A 25,081-nucleotide genomic window follows, 5' to 3' on the forward strand; every position below is an offset into this window, starting at 1 on the left:
CATCTCCTTTGTTTTGTTGACATTGAGTGAGAGGTTATTTTCCTGGCACCACACTCACAGAGCTCTCACCTCCTCCTTGTAGGCTGTCCCGTCATTGTTGGTAATCAAGCCTACTACTGTTGTGTCATCTGCAAACTTGATGATTGAGTTGGAGGCGTGCTTGGCAACACAGTCATGGGTGTACAGGGAGTACACGAGGGAGCTGAGCATGCACCCTTGTGGGGCCCCAGTGTTTAGGATCAGCGAAGTGGAGGTTTTGTTTTCTACCTTCACCACCTGGGGGCAGCCCGTCAGGAAGTCCAGGACCCAATTGCATAGGCCAGGGTTCAGACCCAGGGCCTCGAGCTTAATGATGAGCTTGGAGGGTACCATGGTGTTGAATGCTGAGCTATAGTCAATGAACAGCATTCTTACATAGGTATTCCTCTTGTCCAGATGAGATAGGAAAGTGTGCAGTGTGATGGCGATTGCATCGTCTGTGGACCTATTGGGGCGGTAAGCAAATTGAAGTGGGTCTATGGTGACAGGTAAGATGGAGGTGATATGATCCTTGACTAGTCTGTCAAAGCACTTCTTCATAACAGAGGTGAGTGCTACGGGGTGATAGTCATTTAGTTCAGTTACCTTTGCACTCTTGGGTACAGGAACAATGGTGGCCATCTTGAAGCATGTGAGGACAGCAGACTGGGATAGGGAAAGATTGAATATGTTCGTAAACACACCAGACAGCTGGTCTGCGTATGCTCTGAGGACATGGCTAGGGATGCCGTCTGGTCCGGCAGCCTTGCGGGGTTAACACGTTTAAATGTCTTACTCACGTCGGCCATAGAGAAGGAGAGCCCACAGTCCTTGGTAGCGGGCAGCGTCGGTGGCACTGTGTTATCCTCAAAGCAGGCAAAGAACGTGTTAAGCTTGTCCGGAAGAAAGACGTCGGTGTTCACTGGTTTTCATTTTGTAGTCTGTGATTGTCTGTAGACCCTGCCCCATAAGTCTCGTGTCTGAGCCATTGAATTGTGACTCCACTTTGTCTCTATACTGACGTTTTGCCTGTTTGATTGCCCTGCAGAGAGAATGCCTACTCTGTTTGTATTCTGCCATATTACCAATCACCTTGCCATGTTTAAATGTGGCGGTTCGCGTTTCAGTTTTATGCGAATGCTGCAATCCATCCACGGTTTCTGGTTAGGGTAGGTTTTAATGGTCACAGTGGGTACAACATCTCCTATACACTTCCGGATAAACTCAGTTACAGTTTCAGTGTATACGTCAATATTATTCTCTGAAGCTACCCAGAACGTATCCCAGTCCATGTGATCAAAACAATCAGTATATCCCGAGAGATGTCTCTGTGAAACAGAGTATGTTATAATCCCTGATGTCTCTCTGGAAAGAGACCCTTGCCCTGATTTCGTCAACTTTGTTATCCAGGGACTGAACATTAGCAAGTAATATACTCGGAGGTGGTGGGTGGTGTACACGCCTCCTAAGTCGTACTAGAAGACCGCTCCGAGAACCCTTTTTTTGCTGGCGTTGTTTTGGGTCGGCCTCTGGAATCAGTTCAATTGCCCTGGGTGGTGCGAACAAAGGATCTGCTTTGGGAAAGTCGTATTCCTGGTCATAATGTTGATAGTGCTGGTGAGTTACCGTCACTCTGATATCTAATAGTTCTTCCCGGCTGTATGTAATAAGACTTTTTTTTTAAACAATTGTAAACATTCCAGAAATCCACATGACCTGTCAGTCTCCTGTTCAATGAAGCAAACTCTCTCCTGTCTCTAAAACTCCTAAAAGTATCTTAGGTAATAGTCATTATATTTATAGGAGAGTAAAAGAAGCTGCTCCATGAAGGGGCGTGGCTGTACCTGTAGCTTCCTGGTATACACTGTAATTATGTGTGTGGTCAGAGTCAGTCAGCTCGCTTCAGCCTGTAGGTCACTACCCTGAAGAACACAACAGACACCTCTTACCACCAGCAGCTGCTTCTCTGATTGCTAGTTGAACACTCACACACCTCCACACCTGTTCCCTCCCAAAACAGAATGAGGATGGCACCATTGTCATAGCAACAATGCAATCAGAATCTATTTTCATCAAGGGTTTATTAGTTATAATAACATGTCCTTTTTTATACATTCCAAAACAGATTTCCATCCCTATTGTTGTGTGTGTGTGTGTGTGTGTGTGTGTTCGAGCATAGGTGGTTTTGCTCGGGTGTAAGCATCTGCCTCTGGTGTAAGGTTGCATGTTCAAATCCAGCAACAGAAAGTCGTTTTTCAGATTCTTGTTTTAAGTCTATCCCATGCCTTAACCCTTACCTTAACCATTCAGAGTTAATAACATAGTTCATAAATGTCTTACTAGACTAACCCAATGTTTTAACATCTGTAGAGGAGCCAACAGACACAAATAATGCAAGAGGTCAAAGGAAGGATGTCAGAGAACAAGCCTATCCCTAAGCTTAACCCTTACCTTAACCATTCAGAGTAAATGCCTGACCTTAAGATTTCGGAGTGACCGAAATGACCCCTCTGTAAACTGTATATTAGTGTTGAGATGGTAGCATTGACCCCTCTGTAAACTGTATATTAGTGTTGTGATGGTAGCATTGACCCCTCTGTAAACTGTATATTAGTGTTGTGATGGTAGCATTGACCCCTCTGTAAACTGTATATTAGTGTTGTGATGGTAGCATTGACCCCTCTGTAAACTGTATATTAGTGTTGTGATGGTAGCATTGACCCCTCTGTAAACTGTATATTAGTGTTGTGATGGTAGCATTGACCCCTCTGTAAACTGTATATTAGTGTTGTGATGGTAGCATTGACCCCTCTGTAAACTGTATATTAGTGTTGTGATGGTAGCATTGACCCCTCTGTAAACTGTATATTAGTGTTGTGATGGTAGCATTGACCCCTCTGTAAACTGTATATTAGTGTTGTGATGGTAGCATTGACCCCTCTGTAAACTGTATATTAGTGTTGTGATGGTAGCATTGACCCCTCTGTAAACTGTATATTAGTGTTGTGATGGTAGCATTGACCCCTCTGTAAACTGTATATTAGTGTTGTGATGGTAGCATTGACCCCTCTGTAAACTGTATATTAGTGTTGTGATGGTAGCATTGACCCCTCTGTAAACTGTTTATTAGTGTTGTGATGGTAGCATTGACCCCTCTGTAAACTGTATATTAGTGTTGTGATGGTAGCATTGAACCCTCTGTAAACTGTATATTAGTGTTGTGATGGTAGTATTGACCCCTCTGTAAACTGTTTATTAGTGTTGTGATGGTAGCATTGACCCCTCTGTAAACTGTATATTAGTGTTGTGATGGTAGCATTGACCCCTCTGTAAACTGTATATTAGTGTTGTGATGGTAGCATTGACCCCTCTGTAAACTGTTTATTAGTGTTGTGATGGTAGCATTGACCCCTCTGTAAACTGTTTATTAGTGTTGTGATGGTAGCATTGACCCCTCTGTAAACTGTATATTAGTGTTGTGATGGTAGCATTGACCCCTCTGTAAACTGTTTATTAGTGTTGTGATGGTAGCATTGACCCCTCTGTAAACTGTTTATTAGTGTTGAGATGGTAGCATTGACCCCTCTGTAAACTGTATATTAGTGTTGTGATGGTAGTATTGACCCCTCTGTAAACTGTTTATTAGTGTTGTGATGGTAGCATTGACCCCTCTGTAAACTGTATATTAGTGTTGTGATGGTAGTATTGACCCCTCTGTAAACTGTTTATTAGTGTTGTGATGGTAGCATTGACCCCTCTGTAAACTGTATATTAGTGTTGAGATGGTAGCATTGACCCTCTGTAAACTGTTTATTAGTGTTGTGATGGTAGTATTGACCCCTCTGTAAACTGTTTATTAGTGTTGTGATGGTAGCATTGACCCCTCTGTAAACTGTATATTAGTGTTGAGATGGTAGCATTGACCCCTCTGTAAACTGTTTATTAGTGTTGTGATGGTAGTATTGACCCCTCTGTAAACTGTTTATTAGTGTTGTGATGGTAGCATTGACCCCTCTGTAAACTGTTTATTAGTGTTGTGATGGTAGTATTGACCCTCTGTAAACTGTTTATTAGTGTTGTGATGGTAGCATTGACCCCTCTGTAAACTGTATATTAGTGTTGTGATGGTAGCATTGACCCCTCTGTAAACTGTTTATTAGTGTTGTGATGGTAGCATTGACCCCTCTGTAAACTGTATATTAGTGTTGTGATGGTAGTATTGACCCCTCTGTAAACTGTATATTAGTGTTGTGATGGTAGCATTGACCCCTCTGTAAACTGTATATTAGTGTTGTGATGGTAGCATTGACCCCTCTGTAAACTGTATATTAGTGTTGTGATGGTAGCATTGACCCCTCTGTAAATGTTATATTAAAGTTGTGAATGATGGTAGTGTTGATTTCTGTGTAAACTGTAGTGTTGACTTTTGGACAGATGGTTGACCATGTGTTAAAAGAGGGCTGAAGGATCCTCTTCTCCTCTTCCTCTCATCCTCGCCTATTTTTCTCATCTCTCCTCCTCTCCACTCGTCTCCTCTCTTCCAATGATCCCATTCTCCTCTCCACCTCTTTTCTCATATCCACCTCTCTCTATTTCTCTTCCTCTCATCCTTTCCTCCTCTCCTCCTGTCCTCTCATCTCTTCCTCTCCTCTCGTCTTCCACTCTCCCTCTCTTTCTCCCCTTTACCAGTGTAATGAGTTCTAATAGAGAGGGCCTGGGTGTGATCTGAATACTGAACACACCATCAGAGGCACCTAACGGACAGCGCTCTGAAAGGACTGCTCACACATACTCATTAATCCGCATACAGACACACTCGCCAGCCGACCCCCCAGCTCCTCCAGATGATTATATAGAGCTCAGTAGATATGACAGCCCAGATGGTGCTCTCTGACAAATCAATCAAATCAAATTGTATTTGTCATATGCTTTGTAAACAACAGGTGTAGACTAACAGTGAAATGCGTACTCACGGACCCTTCCCAACAATGCAGAGAGAGAACAGAGAAATAATAGAAAAAGAATAACACAAGGAATAAATACACAACAAGTAACTCTAACTTGGCTGCATACACGTGGTACCAGTACCGAGTCAATGTGCAGGGGTACGAGGTAATTGAGTTAGATACACTACATGACCTAAAGTATGTGGACACATACATCTCATTCCAAAGTCATGGACATTATTACGGACTTGGTTACTGTTTTGCTGCTATAACAGCCTCCACTCTTCTGGGAAGGCTTTCCACTAGATGTTGGAACATTGCTGTGGGGACTTGCTTCCATTTAGCCACAAGAGTATGAGTGAGGTTGGGCACTGATGTTGGGCGATTAGACTCACAGTCTTAATTCCAATTCATCCCAAAGGTGTTTGATGGGGTTGATGAATGGTATCAAATACATCAAACACATTGCTTCCATGTGTTTGATGTCATTCCGTTCACTCCGTTCCAGCTATTATTATGAGCCATCCTCACCTCAGCAGCCTCCACCTGTTTCCACTTCACAATAACAGCACTTACAGTTGAGTGGAGCAGCTCTAGCAGGGCAGAAATTTGACAAACTGACTTGCTGGTAAAGTGCCATCCTATGACGGTGCCACGTTGAAAGTTACTGAGCTCTTCAGTAAGGCCATTCTACTGCCAATGTTTGTCTATGGAGATTGCATGTCTGTGTGCTCGATTTTTATACACCTGTCAGCAACAGGTGTGGCTGAAACAGCAGAATCCAGTAATTTGAAGGGGTTTCCACATAGTTTGGAATATATAGAGTATATACATATATCTAGGGATAAAGTGACTAGACAACAGGGTAGATAATAAACAGTAACAGCAGCGTATGTGATGAGTCAAAAGAGTTAGTGCAAAAAGGGTCAATGCAGATAGTTAAATAGTTTACCAATAGCTACCCGGACTAACTATTTAACATTCTTATGGCTTGGGGGTAGAAGCTGTTCAGGGTCTTGTTGGTTCCAGACTTGTTGCATCGGTAGAGAAAACAGTCTTTCACTTGGGTGGCTGCAGTCTTTGACCATTTTTAGGGCCTTCCTCTGACACCGCCTAGTATAGAGGTCCTGGATGGCAGGGAGATCGCCCTAGTGATGTACTTTCCCGTAGGCTCTACCCTCCGTACCACCTCGTGGTCGGATGCCAAGCAGTTGCCATACCAAGTGATGATACAGCCAGTCAAGATGCTCTCAATGGTGCACCTGTAGTACTTTTTGAGGATCTGACGGTCCATGACAAAACATTTCAGACTCCTGAGGGGGAAGAGGTGGTGTCTTGTCTTCTTCATGACTGTGTTGGTGTGTGTGGACCATTTTAATTCCTTATTGATGTGGACACTGAGCAACTTGAAGCTCTCGAACCATTCCACTACAGCCCTGTCAATGTGCATGGGGGCGTGCTCGGCACTCTGTTTCCTGTAGTCCACGATCAGCACCTTTGTCTTGCTGATTTTGAGAGAGAGGTTGTTGTCCTGGCACCACTCTGCCAGGTCACTGACCTCCTCCCGATTGGCTGTCTCATCGTCGATGGTGATCAGGCCAACCACCATCGTGTCATCAGCAAACTTAATGATGGTGTTGGAGTTGTGCACGGCCACACAGTCGTAGGTGAACAGGGAGCACAGGAAGGGACTAAGCACACACCCCTGAGGTGCCCTGTGTCGAGGGTCAGCATGGCAAATATTCCTACCTACACCACCTGGGGGCGGCCCATCAGGAAGTCTGGGATGCAGTTGCAAAGGGAGGTGTTCAGTCCCAGGGTCCTTAGCTTAGTGATGAGCTTGGAGGGCACTATGGTGTTGAACGCTGAGCTATAGTCAATGAACAGCATTCTCACGTATGTGTTGCTTTTGGCCAGGTGGGAGAGGGTGGTAATGGAGTGCAATAGAGATTGCATCATCTGTAGATCTGTTTAGGCGGTATGTGAATTGGAGTGGGTCTAGGGTGTTTGGGATGATGGTGTTGATGTGGGCCATGACCAGCCTTTCAAATAATTGCATGGCTACAGATGTGAGTGTGAGTGATAGTCATTTAGACAGGTTGCCTTGGCATTCTTGGGCACAGGGACTATGGTGGTCTGTTTGAAACATGTAGCTATTACAGACTGGGCCAGAAAGAGGTTGAGAATGTTAGTGAAAACATTTTCCAGCTCTGTCTGTCTGTCTGTCTGTCTGTCTGTCTGTCTGTCTGTCTGTCTGTCTGTCTGTCTGTCTGTCTGTCTGTCTGTCTGTCTGTCTGTCTGTCTGTCTGTCTGTCTGTCTGTCTGTCTCTGACCTCTCACCCCCTCTCATCCCTTCTCCTCTCCTCTCCTTACTACATGCCAGACAGCCGTGCCTTTGGAACAAGGAGGGAAGTGGCTCTTTAATTGCTGCCCCTTAAAAGAGCTTGAGGATATTGAGGCAAAACAAAATCTCAAGGAAATCTCTTTCTCGGACGTGACACACAACAGTGTGTGTGTGCATTCAGGCCTGCATGTGTGTGTTTAGTAAGAAAGGGAGAGAGAGCAGGAGAGGAAAAGAGAGAGGGATCTGGGAAGAGAGAGGGAGAGCATAGTACAGCTCCACCAATACAGTGTGACCCAGTTAGAGACGAACACTGTTAATAAACAAGGTGGCTGGATGGCTGCTACATGGATGGCTACCTTTCCCTCTCTCCCTCTCTTTATCCCTATTCTTTTCCCTCTCCCTCTCTTTATCCCTATTCTTTTCCCTCTCCCTCTCTTTATTCCTATTCTTTTCCCCCTCCCTCTCTTTATCCCTATTCCTTTCCCTCTTCTCTTTTCTCATTATCCCTGTCTCATTCTCTCCCTCTCTCCCTCTCTTTATCCCTATTATTTTCCTTCTCCCTATTTTTCTCCCTATTCCTTTCCCTCTTCTATTCTGTCATTGTCCCTGTCTCATTCTCTCCCTCTCTCCCTCTACCTATTTTTATCCCTATTCTTTTCACTCTCTCTATTTTTATCCCTATTCCTTTCCCTCTTCTCTTCTGTCATTATCCCTGTCTCATTCTCTCCCTCTCTCCCTCTCCCTATTTTTCTCCCTATTCCTTTCCCTCTTCTCTTCTGTCATTATCCCTGTCTCATTCTCTCCCTCTCTTCCTCTCCCTATTTTTATCCTATTCCTTTCCCTCTTCTCTTCTGTCATTATCCCTGTCTCATTCTCTCCCTCTCTCCCTCTCCCTATTTTTATCTATTCTTTCCCTCTCTCCTATTTTTATCCCTATTCCTTTCCCTCTTCTCTTCGCTCATTATCCCTGTCTCATTCTCTCCCTCTCTCCCTCTCCCTATTTTTATCCCTATTCCTTTCCCTCTTCTCTTCTGTCATTATCCCTGTCTCATTCTCTCCCTCTCTCCCTCTACCTATTTTTATCCCTATTCTTTTCCCTCTTCTGTCATTATCCCTGTCTCATTCTCTCCCTCTCTTCCTCTCCCTATTTTTTATCCCTATTCTTTTCCCCTTCTCTTCTGTCATTATCCCTGTCTCATTCTCTCCCTCTCTCCCTCCCCTATTTTTATCCCTATTCCTTTCCCCTCTCCTCTTCTCTCATTATCCCTGTCTCATTGTCTCCCTGTCTCTCCCTGTCTCATTCTCTCCCTGTCTCTCCCTCTATCCCTCTCTCTCACAGCACCTACTGTCTCTATCTGTGTGTTTAGTTACCATAGTTCTACAATCAGCACTTTCACCTCTCTCTTCTTCTATGAAATAGCGTAGGCTTATATGAAAGCCCTAATGCAAAATCTGGCCCACTCCATATCTCCATTGGGGGGGACACATTGGAGAGACAGAAAGTATTTTAGTGTATTATAGCTGTGTTGGGTATGAATAGCAACTGCACTTATTGGTGTCTGGCGTGTGTGAATGCTGTACAGAGCTTTAGACAGAGGCATTCAGAACCTCCCAATAGCTTTTAGACTAAATAACTGCTCTTTCATCTTGCATGCAGCAGGTATACGGGACATTTCACAGCAACAAGATTGTACCTGAAAGCATCTGTGGAATTTTATACGTGTAGCATGTATTGTGAACGTATTTAGGTTTTAGGTCAAAGTACTTAATAATGAGTTCCACTTTTGTAGGCTACTGTATAACAGCCCCAGTGCTATCCCCAGCCTGCAGCTACTGTATCTCCATCCCTAACCCCTGGCCAGAGTCCTTGCCTATAGGAAGTGGCAACCGTAGCTTCTTGGGAGGCAGCCTTCCCTCAGACTGAGCCGACAGGACAAAGAGCACACACACAGTGAAGGGCACTCAACATGTACTGCACTGACAAAAATGACTGGTTGATGATTGGTTGAAAGAAATTGATAATAAGAAGATTGTGGGAGCTGTACTGTTAGATTTCAGTGCACCCTCTGACATTATTGACCATAACCTGTTGTTGAGAAAACATATGTCTTATTGCTTTTCAACCTCTGCTATATCATGGGTTCAGAGCTATCTATCTAATAGAACTCAGAGGGTTTTCTTTAATAGAATTTTCTCTAATGTCAAACATGTAAAGTGTGGTGTACCGCAGGACAGCTCTCTAGGCCCTGTACTCTTTTCTTTTCTTAATGCCACTGGCATTAAACAAAGCATGTGTTTCCATGTATGATGATTCAACCACACAGTGGCTTGCAAAAGTATCCCCCCCCACACCCCATTTTGGGATGCATAAGAACAGAAGGGTTTCAAAATAAGAGGCACTTCCTGATTGGATTTTCCTCAGGGTTTCACCTGCAATATCAGTTCTGTTATACTCACATACAATATTTTGACAGTTTTGGAAACTTTAGAGTGTTTTCTATCCTAATCTGTCAAGTATATGCATATTCTAGCATCTGGTCCTGAGAAATAGGCTGTTTACTTTGGGAATGTTATTTTTCCAAACATTAAAATAGTGCCACCTAGCTTCAAGAGGTTTTAAAGTGGTCCTATGGACAGATACTCCAACCTCAGTTGTGGAGCTTGGCAGCTCCTTCAGGGTGATCTTTGGTCTCTTTGTTGCCTCTGATTAATGCCCTCCTTGCCTGGTCCATGAGTTTTGGTGAGCGGTCCTCTCTTGGCAGGTTTGTTGTGGTGCAATATTCTTTCCATTTTTTAGTAATGGATTAAATGGTGCTCCATGGGATGTTCAAAGTTTCAGATATTTTTTTATAACCCAACCCCTGATCTGTACTTCTCACAACTCTGTCCCTGACCTGTTTGGAGAGCTCCTTGGTCTTCATGGTCCCCTTGCTTGGTGGTGCCCCTTGCTTAGTGGTGTTGCAGACTCTGGGGCTTTTCAGAACAGGTGTATGTACAGTTGAAGTCAGACGTTTACATACACCTTAGCCAAATACATTTAAACTCAGTTTTCACAATTGTTGACCTTTAATCCTAGTAAAATTCCCTGTCTGAGGTCCATCAGGATCACCACTTTATTTTAAGAATGCAAAATGTCAGAATAATAGTAGAAGTGCACCAGTCCCTCCTGCTGCAGACCACCCCCACAACATGATGCTGCCACCCCCGGGCTTCACGGTTGGATGGTGTTCTTCGGCTTGCAAGCCTCCCCCTTTTCCTCTAAACATAACGATGGTTGTTATGGCCAAACAGTTATATTTTTGTTTCATCAGACTAGGGGACATTTCTCCAAAAAGTATGATCTTTGTCCCCATGTGCAGTTGCAAATCATAGTCTGGCTTTTTTATGGAGGTTTTGGAGCAGTGGCTTCTTCCTTGCTGTGCTGCCTTTCATGTCGATATAGGACTCATTTAACTGTGGATATAGATACTTTTGTACTTGTTTCCTCCAGCATCTTCCCAAGATCCTTTGCTGTTGTTCTCAGATTGATTTTGCACTTTTTGCACCAAAGTAAGTTCATCTCTAGGAGACAGAACAAGTCTCCTTCCTGAGCGGTATGATAGCTGCGTGGTCCGATGATTTTCATCCTTGCGTAATATTGTTCGTACAGATGAACGTGGTACTTTCAGGCATTTGGAAATTGCTCCCAAGAATGTACCAGAATTGTGGAGGTCTCCAATTTTTTGCTGGTTTCTTTTGAATTTCCCATGATGTCAAGCAAAGAGGCACTGAGTTTGAAGGTAGGCCTTGAAATACATCCACAGGTACACCTCCATTGACTCAAATGATGTCAATTAGCCTATCAGAAGCTTCTAAAGCCATGACATAATTTTCTGGAATTGTCCAAGCTGTTTAAAGGCACAGTCAACTTAGTGCATGTAAAACCTCTGAACCACTGGAATTGTGATACAGTGATTTATAAGTGAAATAATCTGTGTGTAAACAATTGCTGGGAAAATGACTTGTGTCCTGCACGAAGTAGATGTCCTAACCGACTTGCCAAAACTATAGTTTGTTAACAAGATATTGTGAAGTGGTTGAAAACTAGTTTTAATGGCTCCAACCTAAGTGTATGTAAACATCCGACTTCAACTGTATACTGAGATCATGTGACACTTAGATTGCACAGAGGTGGGCTTTATTTAGCTAATTATCTGACTTCTGAAGGTAATTGGTTGCACCAGATCTTATTTAGGGGCTTCATAGCAAAGGGGTGGATACATGTGCACGCACATCTTGCTCTTCGTTGAAAACAGAGGACTAATATAAATACTATGCATGTCAGTCTCTCTTGGCTAAGAGGAAGAGAGACTGGACTGCATCACTTCTTATTTTATAAGAAACCAGACATGCCACCAGGGTCTTTCACAGTCCACAAATCCAGAACAAATTCAAAAAAAAGCGTACAGTATTATATAAAGCCATTATTGCATAGAACTTCCTTCCATCTCATAATGTGCATATGAACAGTAAACCTGGTTTCAAAAAAAACAGATAAAGCAACACTCACAGCACAACACCTCTCCCCTATTTGACCTAGATAGTTTGTGTGTCTGTATTGATATGTAGGCTACGTGTGCCTTTTTAAATGTATGTAGTTCTGTCCTTGAACTGTTCTTGCCTATTGATGTTCTGTATTATGTCATGTTTCATGTTTTGTGTGGACCCCAGGAAGACAAGGTGCTGCTTTCGCAACAGCTAATGGGGATCCTAGTCAAATACCAACAAACAAAAAACACACACATTGGAGGCACAAAGGAGCAGATCCAGGCTGCACCACCCACACACACACCTCCCGCTGCACACGGAGAGAGGGAAAAGGGGGTTACAGTTAATCACGCAGAGAGAGAGAGAGAGAGAGAGAGAGAGAGAGAGAGAGAGAGAGAGAGAGAGAGAGAGAGAGAGAGAGAGAGGCCTAAACCACACAAAAACAACACTAGACAACACAAAGCTTTTACTATCTCATCCTGGAATATATAAAGTCTGAGGAGTCATCTGCCTTTGACATGAAGAGCAGGAACCCAGACTTAATCAAAGGCATTGGATATACAAACATTGTCATCCTACAAGAAACATGGTATAAAGGAGACAGACCCACTGTTGGCCCTCTAGGTTACAGAAAGCTGGTAGTCCCATCCACCATTCTACCAGATGTGAAACAGGGAAGAGACTCAGGGGGTGTGCTAATTTGATATAGAGCAGACCTAACCCACTCTATTAAATGAGTCAAAACAGGAACATTTTACATCTGGCTAGAAATGAATAAGAAAATTATCTCAACAGAGATAAATGTCCTCATGTGTGCTACCTTTGACGATGACAGCTTTAACCATCCTAGATGGGCAGATTTCCAGGCCCAGGGACATGTAATAGTGTGTGGTGATCTTAATGCCAGAACTGGACAAGAACCTGACACCCTCAGCACACAGGTAGACAAACACCTACATGGAGGCGACAACATTTCCTCCCCCCAGACACAACTATGACAACATAACCAACAAAAACAAGTCACAACTCCTGCAGCTCTGTCGGATGCTGGGTATCTACATAGTCAAGAGTAGGCTTTGAGGGGAATCCTATGGTAGGTACACCTATAGCTCATCTTTTGGCAATAGTACTGTAGACTACTTTATCACTGGCCTCAACCCAGAGTCTCTTAGACCATTCACAGTCAGCCCACTGACACCCCTATCAGATCACAAAATTACACTCTACTTGAACAGAGCTTTGCTCAATCATAAGGCATCAATGCCAAAGGACCTGAACAATATTAAGAAAAGCTATAAATGGAAGGAGAGTAGTGTGGAAATCTACCAAAAAACAATTAGGCAACAACCAATTCAATCCCTTCTCGACAATTTCCTTGACAAAAGGTTTCACTGTAATAGTGATTGTGTAAACCTGGCAGTAGAAAACCTAAACAGTATATCTGACCTATGAAAGGACCGACGCTGGAGATGAGAAGCAGGTACGGGGAGTTGAACACATAATGAGGAACAGACAGGTAACAAGACAGGACCCGGGTCAGCACACGGGTAACAACGACATATGAACATTAATGCAGCATGGAGGAACAGACAGGTAACAAGACAGGACCAGGGTCAGCACACGGGTAACAACGACATATGAACATTAATGCAGCATGGAGGAACAGACAGGTAACAAGACAGGACCAGGGTCAGCACACGGGTTACAACGACATATGAACATTAATGCAGCATGGAGGAACAGACAGGTAACAAGACAGGACCAGGGTCAGCACACGGGTTACAACGACATATGAACATTAATGCAGCATGGAGGAACAGACAGGTAACAAGACAGGACCAGGGTCAGCACACGGGTTACAACGACATATGAACATTAATGCAGCATGGAGGAATAGACAGGTAACAAGACAGGACCAGGGTCAGCACACGGGTAACAAGACATATGAACATTAATGCAGCATGGAGGAACAGACAGGTAACAAGACAGGACCAGGGTCAGCACACGGGTAACAACGACATATGAACATTAATGCAGCAACGAGGAACAGACAGGTAACAAGACAGGACCAGGGTCAGCACACGGGTAACAACGACATATGAACATTAATGCAGCATGGAGGAACAGACAGGTAACAAGACAGGACCAGGGTCAGCACACGGGTAACAACGACATATGAACATTAATGCAGCATGGAGGAACAGACAGGTAACAAGACAGGACCAGGGTCAGCACACGGGTAACAACGACATACGAACATTAATGCAGCATGGAGGAACAGACAGGTAACAAGACAGGACCAGGGTCAGCACACGGGTAACAACGACATATGAACATTAATGCAGCAACGAGGAACAGACAGGTAACAAGACAGGACCAGGGTCAGCACACGGGTAACAACGACATACGAACATTAATGCAGCAGCGAGGAACAAACCTGGGGAACTGGCACATATAGGGGAGGTAATAAACAGGGGATTGAGTCGAGGTGAGTCCAATAATCGATGATGTGCATGACGGGGGGAAGGCAGGTGTGTGTACTGATGGTGGCAGGAGTGCGTAATGCTGGGGAGCCTGGTGCCTTCGAGCCCCAGGGAGGGGGAGCGGGAGAATGCTTGACACTCTCAGCTTCCCTATCAAATCAAAACATTTCAAGCAGACAACCTAAGAAAATTAACAATGACAAATGGTTTAAAGAAGAAAGCAAAAACTTAAGAAAGAAATTGAGAAACCTATCCAACCAAAAACATAGAGACCCAGAAAACCTGCGTCAACGCCGTCGCTATGGTAATCACTAAAACAATACAGAAATACTCTATGGAAAAAGAAAGAACAGCACGTCAGAAATCAGCTCAATGTAACTGAAGAAACCATCAAATCCATGTAATCAAACGTGTTGTTAAAATTGGCAAAAAACCACCACATTTCTTTCCACAGAGCTGAGGGGTGAGACAGGGATGCAGCTTCAGCCCTCTTCCACATATATATCAACGAATTGGCGAGGGCACGAGAACAGTGTGCAGCACCCAACCTCACCCTGCTAGAATCTGAAGTCAAATGTCTACTGACGATCTGGTGCTTCTGTCACCAAACAAGGAGGGCCTACAGCAGCAACTAGATCTTCTGCACAGATTCTGCCAGACCTGGGACCCTGTCAGTAAGACAAAAATAATGGTGACCCAGGACCACGAATACAAATTCCATCTAGACACTGTTGCCTTGGAGCACACAAAAACGATACATACCTCAGCCTAAACATCAGCGCCACCAGTAACTTCCACAAAGCTGTGAACAATCTGAGAGACAAGGCAAGAAGGGCCTTCTATGCCATCAAAAGGAACATCAAATTTGACATACCAATTACGATCTCTGGCTAAAAATACTTGAATCAGTTATAATAACCCATTGCCCTTTATGGTTGTGTGGTCTGGGGTCCACTCACCAACCAAGAATTCACATGGGACAAACACCAAATCCACGCCCCACGTAAAACACCAATAATGCATGCAGAGCAGAATTAGGCCGATACCCCCTAATTATCCAAATCCAGAAATCCAATCAAAGCAAATTTATTTATATAGCCCTTCTTACATCAGCTGATATCTCAAAGTCCTGTACAGAAATCCAGCCTAAAACCCCGAACAGCAAGCAATGCAGGTGTAGATGTACAGTGGCTAGGAAAACTCCCTAGAACGGCCAAAACCTAGGAAGAAACCTAGAGAGGAACCAGGCTATGAGGGGTGGCCAGTTCTCTTCTGGCTGTGCCGGGTGGAGATTATAACAGAACACGGCCAAGATGTTCAAATGTTCATAAATGACCAGCATGGTCAAATAATAATAATCAAAGTAGTTGTCGAGGGTGCAGAAAATCAGCACCTCAGGAGTAAATGTCAGTTGGCTTTTCATAGCCGATCATTGAGAGTATCTCTACTGCTCCTGCTGTCTCTAGAGAGTTGAAAACAGCAGGTCTGGAACAGGTAGCACATCCGGTGAACAGGTCAGGGGTTCCATAGCCGCAGGCAAAACAGTTGAAACTGGAGCAGCAGCACGGCCAGGTGGACTGGGGACAGCAAGGAGTCATCATGCCAGGTAGTCCTGAGGCATGGTCCTAGGGCTCAGGTCCTCCGAGAGAGAGAAAGAAAGAGAGAAAGAGATAATTAGAGTGAGCATACTTAAATTCACACAGGATAAGACAGGAGAAGTACTCCAGATATAACAGACTGACCCTAGCCCCCCGACACATAAACTACTGCAGCATAAATACTGGAGGCTGGGACAGGAGGGGTCAGGAGACACTGCGGTCCTATCCGATGATACCTCCAGACAGGGCCAAACAGGCAGGATATAACCCCACCCACTTTCTCATAGCACAGCCCCACACCACTAGGGATATCTTCAACCACCAACTTACCATCCTGAGACAAGGCCGAGTATAGCCCACAAAGATCTCCACCAACGCACAACCCAAGGGAGGCGCCACCCAGACAGGAAAATCACGTCAGTGACTCAACCCACTCAGGTGATGCACCCCTCCTAGGGACGCCATGGAAAAGCACCAGTAAGCCAGTGACTCAGCCCCTGAAATAGGATTAGAGGTAGAGAATCCCAGTGGAAAGAGGGGAACCGGCCAGGTTGAGACAGCAAGGGCTGTTAGTTGCTCCAGAGCCTTCCCCTTCACCTTCACACTCCTGGGCCAGACTACACTCAATCATATGACCCACTGAAAGATGAGTCTTCAGTAAAGACTTAAAGGTTGAGACCGAGTCTGCGTCTCTCACATGGGTAGGCAGACCATTCCATAAAAATGGAGCTCTATAGGAGAAAGCCCTGCCTCCAGCTGTTTGCTTAGAAATTATAGGGACAATTAGGAGGCCTGCGTCTTGTGACCGTAGCGTACGTGTAGGTATGTACGGCAGGACCAAATCAGAGAGATAGGTAAGAGTAATATGATCAAATATTTTGGATCTGGTCAGGATTCTATAGCCGTATTTAGCACTAACTGAAGAGTATTTAGTGCTTCATCCGGGTAGCCGGAAATAGATCATTGCAGTAGTCCAACCTAGAAGTAACAAAAGCATGGATACATTTTTCTGAAAAGAGCCATTCAATTCTACAACCACCTAAAGGAAGCGATTCCCAAACCTTCCATAACAAAGCCATCACCTAAGCAAGCTGGTCCTGGGGCTCTGTTCACAAACACAAACAGACCCCACAGAGCCCCAGGACAGCAACACAATTAGACCCAACAAAATGATGACAAAACAAAATTATAATTACTTGACACATTGGAAATAAAATAAAAATTAAACTGAGCAAACTAGAATGCTATTTGACCCTAAACAGAGAGTACAGTGGCAGAATACCTGACCACTGTGACTGACACTAAACTTAAGGTAATCTTTGACTATGTGCAGACTCAGTGAGCATAGCCTTGCTATTGAGAAAGGCCGCCGTAGGGGCAGACCTGGCTCTCAGCGAAGACAGGCTATGTGCACTGCCCACAAAATGAGGTGGAAACTGAGCTGCACTTCCTAACCTCCTGCCAAATGTATGACATATTAGAGACACATATTTCCTTCCAGATTACACAGACCCACAAAAAATAGAAAACAAATCCAATTTTGATAAATTCCCATATCTACTGGTGATGTAGCACAGTGTGCAATACAGTATGAAGATTTGTGACCTGTTGCCACAAGAAAAGGGCAACCAGTGAAGAACACACACCACAACAATACAAACCATATTTATGTTTATTTATTTTACTTCAACTATTTGCACATCATCGGCATCACATCACATAATATGACATTTTGAAATGTCTTTATTCTTTTGGAACTTGTGTGGGTGTAATATTTACTGTTCATTTTTTATCGTGGTGCCCCAATATTGGGTGGCATTGTAACCTAGTGGTTAGTGTTGGACTAGTAACTGAGGTTGCAAGATCAAATCCCAGAACTGACAAGGTAAAAATCTGTTGTTCTGCCCTGAACAAGTTAGTTAAGAACAAATTCTTATTTTCAATGAAGGCCTAGGAACAGTGGGTTAACTAGGAACGGCCACTGTTCAATGACGGCCTAGGAACGGCCACTGTTCCTAGGCTGTCATTGAAAATAAGAATTTGTTCTTAACTGACTTGTTCAGAGGCAGAACGACAGATTTTTACCTTGTCAGTTCAATTTGTTCTTGCTTAGTTAAATAAAGGTAAAATAAATCATAAATAAAATGTTTATTTCCCTGTTGTTTATCCATTTCACTTGCTTTGACCGGGCTGTTATGTGACGTGACTCCAAAGAAAAGCCTGTAAGATCCCCTGCTCTGAGCATTGTGTATGGACATTGGGCACACACACACACACACACACACACACACACACACACACACACACACACACACACACACACACACACACACACACACACACACACACACACACACACACACACACACACACACACACACACACACACACACACACACACACACACACAGGCAGAGAGAGATAGGGAGGAAAGGAGAGTCTGTGTCTCATTTCAGAGAGGGCACTGGAAGTAGGACAGTCAAAATAATGATAGAGAGAGAGGAGATAGAGAGGGAGCAAAAGGAAAAAAAGGAAAACCAGAGAGAGAGAAGGGAGAGAAGGTGGAGAGAGAGAGAAGGGAGAGAAGGTGGAGAGAGAGAGAAGGGAGAGAAGGTGGAGAGAGAGAGAAGGGAGAGAAGGTGGAGAGAGAGAAGGGAGAGAAGGTGGAGAGAGAGAAGGGAGAGAAGGTGGAGAGAGAGATAAGGGAGAGAGGTGGAGAGAGAGAGAAGGGAGAGAATGTGGAGAGAGAGAGAAGGGAGAGAAGGTGGAGAGAGAGAGAAGGGAGAGAAGTTGGAGAGAGAGAGAAGGGAGAGAAGTTGGAGAGAGAGAGAAGGGAGAGAAGGTGGAGAGAGAGAAGGGAGAGAAGTTGGAGAGAGAGAGAAGGGAGAGAAGGGAGAGTAGGTGGAGAGAGAGAGAGAAGGGAGAGAATGTGGAGAGAGAGAAGGGAGAGAAGGGCGAGAGAGAAGGGAGAGAAGGTGGAGAGAGAGAGAAGGGAGAGAATTTGGAGAGAGAGAGAAGGGAGAGAAGGTGGAGAGAGAGAGAAGGGAGAGAAGGTGGAGAGAGAGAGAAGAGAGAGAAGGTGGAGAGAGAGAGAAGATAGAGAAGGTGGAGAGAGAAGAGAGAGAATGTGGAGAGAGAGAGGTGGAGAGAGAGAATGGAAAGAAGGTGGAGAGAAAGAGAAGGGAGAGAAGGTGGAGAGAGAGAGAAGGGAGAGAAGGTGGAGAGAGAGAGAAGGGAGAGCATGAGAGCATTGTGTCACTGATTCTCCGCCCCTCGCCTCGAAGCAGCAGTAGCATAAAGAGAGGGAGAGAGAGAAGGAGGAAGAGAGCCCCAAGGAAAACAGAGATAAGGAGGAAGAGAGCCACAAGGAAAACAGAGAGAAGGAGGAAGAGAGCCACAAGGAAAACAGAGAGGAGGAAGAGAGCCACAAAGAAAACAATCAGAAGGAGCAAGCACTCGGCAGTGGGAAGGGAAAATGGAGCTTTGAGAAAGACCTCCTCCGGTCCTTCCTTTATTTATTCTCTCTGGCACAACCAGTCTCCCCCTCTCTCTCTCTGTTAATCTGCCAGCCTTGTACAATTGTTCTGAGGAATTCTGACCATGCCTGGTGAGTGTTCTGTGTTCTGCTGCTTTTCACGTCACTCGCAGTGTGTGTGTGTGTGTGTGTGTGTGTGTGTGTGTGTGTGTGTGTGTGTGTGTGTGTGTGTGTGTGTGTGTGTGTGTGTGTGTGTGTGTGTGTGTGTGTGTGAGTGTGTGTGTGTGTGTGTGTGTGTGTGTGTGTGTGTGTCTGTTAGGGATGGCATTTCAATGATGTGTTTATATCAGTATGTATGTGTGTATGGAAACAAATTAGGGACATAAAAGGGAGAAGGGGTTATATTGAGATCCCAAGCTTTATTCAAGGCTCCATCCTGTTTTGTGCGCTGTCCTCCCTCTTAATTCAATTAATTTCAATTAACTTCACTGGCATGGTAAATTTCATTTTAGGTTGCCAAATAAACCATCCAGGCACATAATAATTAAATGATCAATTTAATGGTCGTCTCTCTGATAGTTGCTTTAGAACTAGGTGTTACTGTGAACACAGTGTAATGTATAGTACAGTGTTATTGAGCATGCACTGATCTGGAGTCAGCTCTTGTTTTGCTCTCATCTATTGTACTGTATAGGTAACATGAACCAACACCTTCTCGCTGTCTGATAGGGATGTGAGGTCTTAGGGATTTGAATGAGAGCTGCTGCTCTGTCACAGAAATAGCATGAAGCAGAGAGAGAGAGAGAGAGAGAGAGAGAGAGAGAGAGAGAGAGAGAGAGAGAGAGAGAGAGAGAGAGAGAGAGAGAGAGAGAGAGAGAGAGAGAGAGAGGAGGCTCTGTGGTGTATGTAGGGGGCAGTCGTCAGCCTCTCCAGCCCAGCACTAACAGAAATCAGATGACTGGCCACCGCTGTGAGGTTACTGGTTGATTTGGGCTGCCGTTCTGGAACTCTTGACAGTATGAGGTCATTATTGCTGTCATGATGACCCGTTGACCCCTAGAAGGGTAACAGAGAGAATGCTATGGGGACAGCTGGAAAGGAGGAGAGGAGAGGAGAGTGACGACTAATTTCATTCACAGAGACATCTCTTTCATACATGAGAGGAGAGGAGAGGGGAGATGATGGGAACTGCTACCGTTAGCCATAGTTGAGGTAGTCCCCACACCGTCGTTCTCTACTCTCTCTGTCCCAGTCTGTCTAGGGGAGGGTTGAGGAAGGGAGGATTGAGGAAGGGAAGGTAGCGGAAGAAGACGGTAGAGGAGAGGAGAGGAGAGGAGAGAGAGGAGACGAGATGAGATGAAACGAAACGAGAGGTCAGCTGGTAGTGTCATTTCTGTGTTGCCCTCCCAGACTATCATCAACATCGTCTGCCATTCACCACCAGCATAGTTTCACTCAGTGTTGTTTATCTTCAAATACAGATATGTTTACACTTGACGCTGCCCGACTACAGATCTATGTATGTGATGAATCTGTACAGTAGCTTACACATTAATCAGAGGGAGACACTGTACATCTTAACTCAAATCAAATCAAATTGTATTTGTCACATGGGCGAATATGCTTACTTACAAGCCCTTAACCAACAATGCAGTTTTAAGAAAAATAAGTGGAAAGCATAGATAAGTAAAACATTTTAATAAAAAAACAAATAATTAAAGAGCAGCAGTAAATAACAGTCAGCAAGACTATTCAAAGGGGTACTGGGACAGGGTCAATGTGCTGGAGCACCGGATAGTCGAGGGATTTGAGGCAATATGTTCATGAAGCTGAGTTAAAGCATCGCGGCGATACGAGAGTCTCAGCAGTAGTGTAACGCAAAGTTCGACTAGCTGCGGTTGTAGAGATTTTTGTGCTTTTGTCACTGGTTGCGCTGCCGCAGTCAGAGAGATCACCCATGATCAGGCACGGCAAATACTTTGTGGTCTTCAAGAGGCTGAGGTCCCGGGTGTCAGGAAGGCCACGCACGCACCACACTCATGTAGAGCCGAGAAAGCGCCGATGACCAGTGCAGATGTCCAGTCGCAGCTCTCGATGGCGTGAAGGTCGAACGATGCCAAAAGAGGTTACCCTTCTGATAGAATAGTTGTCATGCTCTTCACGATCGCAGCGCGGACCACATAGCTTGTTGCGCGTGTACACTATGATCAGTTTTCACCTGCTTCGACACACTCATCAGCGAGAATGGGGTGTTGGTCCTTCGTGCCAGTTCATCATCTTCTCCTTGATCTGAGGAGTATTGCTTGCACATTACACAAATCTCCTTCATAGGCCGACCATTTGCCACACTGTTGTGAAATTATGGCAAACTTTGACATTTATGATACGTTATTTTTACACAGTAACAATATAAAGATAGCATATCACGATTATTAAATGTTGAATGGGATGTCACTAGAGATAAACACAGGTCTCAACCACACATTAACTATTTGAAGACAGGCGAATATTACAGTGGTTAAGCCAGGTGGAGAATACACAGAAGGGGCGTCAACCCAGTTATAAGCTGGATTGTAGACCATTCAGTATCACATTTTTAAACATATTGAGTTGTGTTTAGTCTTTCCATATATTCTAAAATTCGAATTATTTTCAGCTGAGAACAGTTCCTCATTTTGTATTCATGATCTGGTCAAGATAAAGATACAGGTGAACATATACCAGAAAGTTACACATGGAGTAAATATCAGCAACATTAACACAGCAGAAAAAGGGCAAAGCCTATATAATGTAAAATAGGTAAATATTACTATAATTTTGCAGAAGAACATTGGTGATAACGAGATGGGCATGTACAGGTACTGTGTTGGTGTAAAAAGAGCAGAAAGTAACAAAAACAGTATGCAGTATGGGAATGAGGTAGGTGAAAGTGCTATTTGTCAATAATATGTAATATTATAGTTTAGTCACAGCCGATAGCTGATGCTTGAAGTTGGTGAAAGAGCAAAGTCTCACCGCTTGAGCGGCTCATCACATGTGCAGAAAGCACGGGCAGTCGAGTGCCGCTTCAGGGATGACTAGTGAGATACTCTACGTAATATCGCATCAGTGAATCGAGATATTTGAGCTTTCATCAGTATGGACTTCAGACACTGCAAGCCCGGCTTAATGTAGAAATAAGGTTACTTTGCAGGTCGCAGCGGTGGGTGGTAGGGGCGTGCTTAGCCGGCATCCAGTTTGCTGAGTAGACAGCCACTGTAGATTGTTTGTCGAGATCGGTGACAGTCAGCTTTGCCCAGTGCTTACAGCGTGAGCATATGAATAGAAAGCCGACTCTGATTTGATTGAGATGCCTGATGAAAGCCTGGAAGGAGTTTGCCCAGTTGCACCTGTGTACTTGTCCACATATTCAAGGTTGAATAGGCAGTGATGTTATCAGGCAGGCAGCTTATCAAAGTTATTTATTTGCTTATCGTCATCGAGCGAGTGCTGTATGGCTGAAGATAGCACAGTACGACGGGGCCGAAAGTAGAATGGTGCGGATCAGGAACGCCCCCCAGCAAAGAGCAACATCATTGATATACAGAGAAAGGTCGGAACCAAAAATCCCATACGCCAGAGATGCCTCGATTTCTGAATACTGAACTCTCTGCCCGCAAGATTATGACGAGGCAGGCTAGTTTCGTCCGGAACTGAGGCTTGCTGAGTCTGGGTTTGGTGATTGACAGAGTCGAGTCTTGGCGAGGCTCAAGATACATTTTTTTACAGTGAGCCTGCCTTTGATTTGTTTATGATAGGTTTATAGGTACTTGCAGATGGGAGAAGGTAACAGCTGCTTTCTCAGCCGACATAGCTGCTGTTGAGAGAGCCAGGCTAGCGTGATGGCCAGCTGAGAAGTGGCTTATTGAAAGTTTTCTGATAATCATGGGATTTGAGTTTGGAAGACCGGCACGCCTCAAAGCTCAGGCAAGTGAGGTGCCTTGGAGCTCACAGTGTCCCGCGGGTTGAGACGCAACTCGCTCGAAGGTGCCTGCTTTCCCGACTGACTGCTGGTATTGCTCTATTGTAAACCGCTTTGAGAGCGGGTCGTCGTAGTTCGGGAGGAATCAGCGGGCGCCGCACCGTTCTGGCTCCCGCATTTTTGAACGAGCATGCCCATCTAAATGGTGAGAAGAATGATCAGGGTGGCATCTCTCATCACACACAGTCGAGCAACGCTTCTTTGTATGCTTGACAAGTGACAGGGTGAATCCCGGTTAGAAGACAGCGATGGGCGGTGCCACTTGCCTCAGAGTTAATGTCGATGACAGGCCCAGCGGGGGAATCGTCGGGCGTGCTGGAGATAACCAGTTTAAACGTCGGTCCCGAAGCAGATTTAGTTTATCAATTCCTCACGTTTGTGTTCAGGTACTCAAAATTAGTAATAATCCGGCTTGTATGACTGAAAGTATGACACATTTCGCAGCGTTATCTTCGCGGCGACCGCGACTTCGCTCTTCTGTTCTAGAAAGATGTTATAGTTGTATGGAAACCCTGTACTTTTGCATTGCAGACGCAAGATATCAGGCTGATATGCTGCTAAAGCAACTTAGGGGAGGACACAGAGCAAATCAGTTATCTTTTCATCACAGAGTCAACAGTCTAGTGGCTCGGGTTTACCCATATCGTGAACAGAGAAGTATGAGACAGCGCCATTGTAAACCGGTCGCCTAAAGAGGAGCCAGGCTTTCGCGAACAGGTTCGTAAGAAGACGCAGGTGGGGTGCAGGCAGCGAGGCTTCAAGATGATGAAGTTTCAATTGCAATATTATCACAGTTTCTTTTCGCAGCACCAGCTCACTACCAGCTGGTGCTGAACTCAAACTATACGGTGATAGGTGCTGTCTTCGTTAGCGAGTGAACAGTGGTGATCGGGACATGTCTTCGAGTTCTCTCATGGCAGATGATGTTACCTACCCACCTGGAGCAGCGTCAGAGTTCAGGAACAGAGGAGGTGATTAGGCCCTAGATCTCTTACAGTATGAGCTTTGAGGCAGAGGTGCCACGAATAGCACCTCACATGGGCACTGAGTGCGGGCACACTCAAACATTTGCATCTGCTGCGGCAGGAGACAAGTGAGGTTCAGGCTGCTGGGATGATGGTGGCTGATGTGAAGACCAGCCTGCACATGGTTGCAGGACGTGGCGTGGTCAGTAGTCATTTAGGCAGTTACTAGCATTTTTGATACAGAGACTATGACGGTTCGTTTGAACATGTTGGTACGCGACTCTCTTGCGAAGCACGCGTCGCTGATCAGCGCATACCGCAGTCTCAGGCAAACGCCTCCGTGGGATCGCCAGGAGCATGGAGATGATCACAGGTCGCTCGGAACATGCATGCAGCTTCAAAGCGAACATAGAAGCGAATTGTTAGCGTAGAGAGTTTAGGTCAGGCCGTAGCCAGCCCGTGGACAGTTTAGAAGCCTCACATTCAAAATGTGTTTATCCATTTACAGAGACACAGACAATGTTTGATGATTGCCCAGGCAGCGATTTCTTGCGCCCGGGTTGGGTCCTGCTCCAGAGCAGCAGCCTGCCCTTAGTCGTAAGCTCAGACATTTGGTTAGAATGTACGTGGGAATAACGCCACAACCATACGAAGTCGTAACATGTTGTACTCTCACGCCATTGGATGCATCCTGCTTCTCATAA

General features: G+C 44.9%; 1 long non-coding RNA gene across 1 annotated transcript; it reads left to right on the forward strand.

The window, feature by feature from the left end:
• The first annotated feature begins 12,535 nt into the window (after positions 1 to 12,535).
• On the forward strand, positions 12,536 to 15,033 carry LOC127925434 (uncharacterized). Its single transcript, XR_008120960.1, has 3 exons — positions 12,536 to 13,428; positions 13,506 to 13,659; positions 13,890 to 15,033. It is a non-coding gene; the product is annotated as an uncharacterized LOC127925434 (long non-coding RNA).
• Positions 15,034 to 25,081: the final 10,048 nt, after the last annotated feature.

This window comes from Oncorhynchus keta, unplaced genomic scaffold (assembly GCF_023373465.1).
Source record: "Oncorhynchus keta strain PuntledgeMale-10-30-2019 unplaced genomic scaffold, Oket_V2 Un_contig_5562_pilon_pilon, whole genome shotgun sequence".
NCBI classification, from domain to species: Eukaryota; Metazoa; Chordata; class Actinopteri; order Salmoniformes; family Salmonidae; genus Oncorhynchus; species Oncorhynchus keta.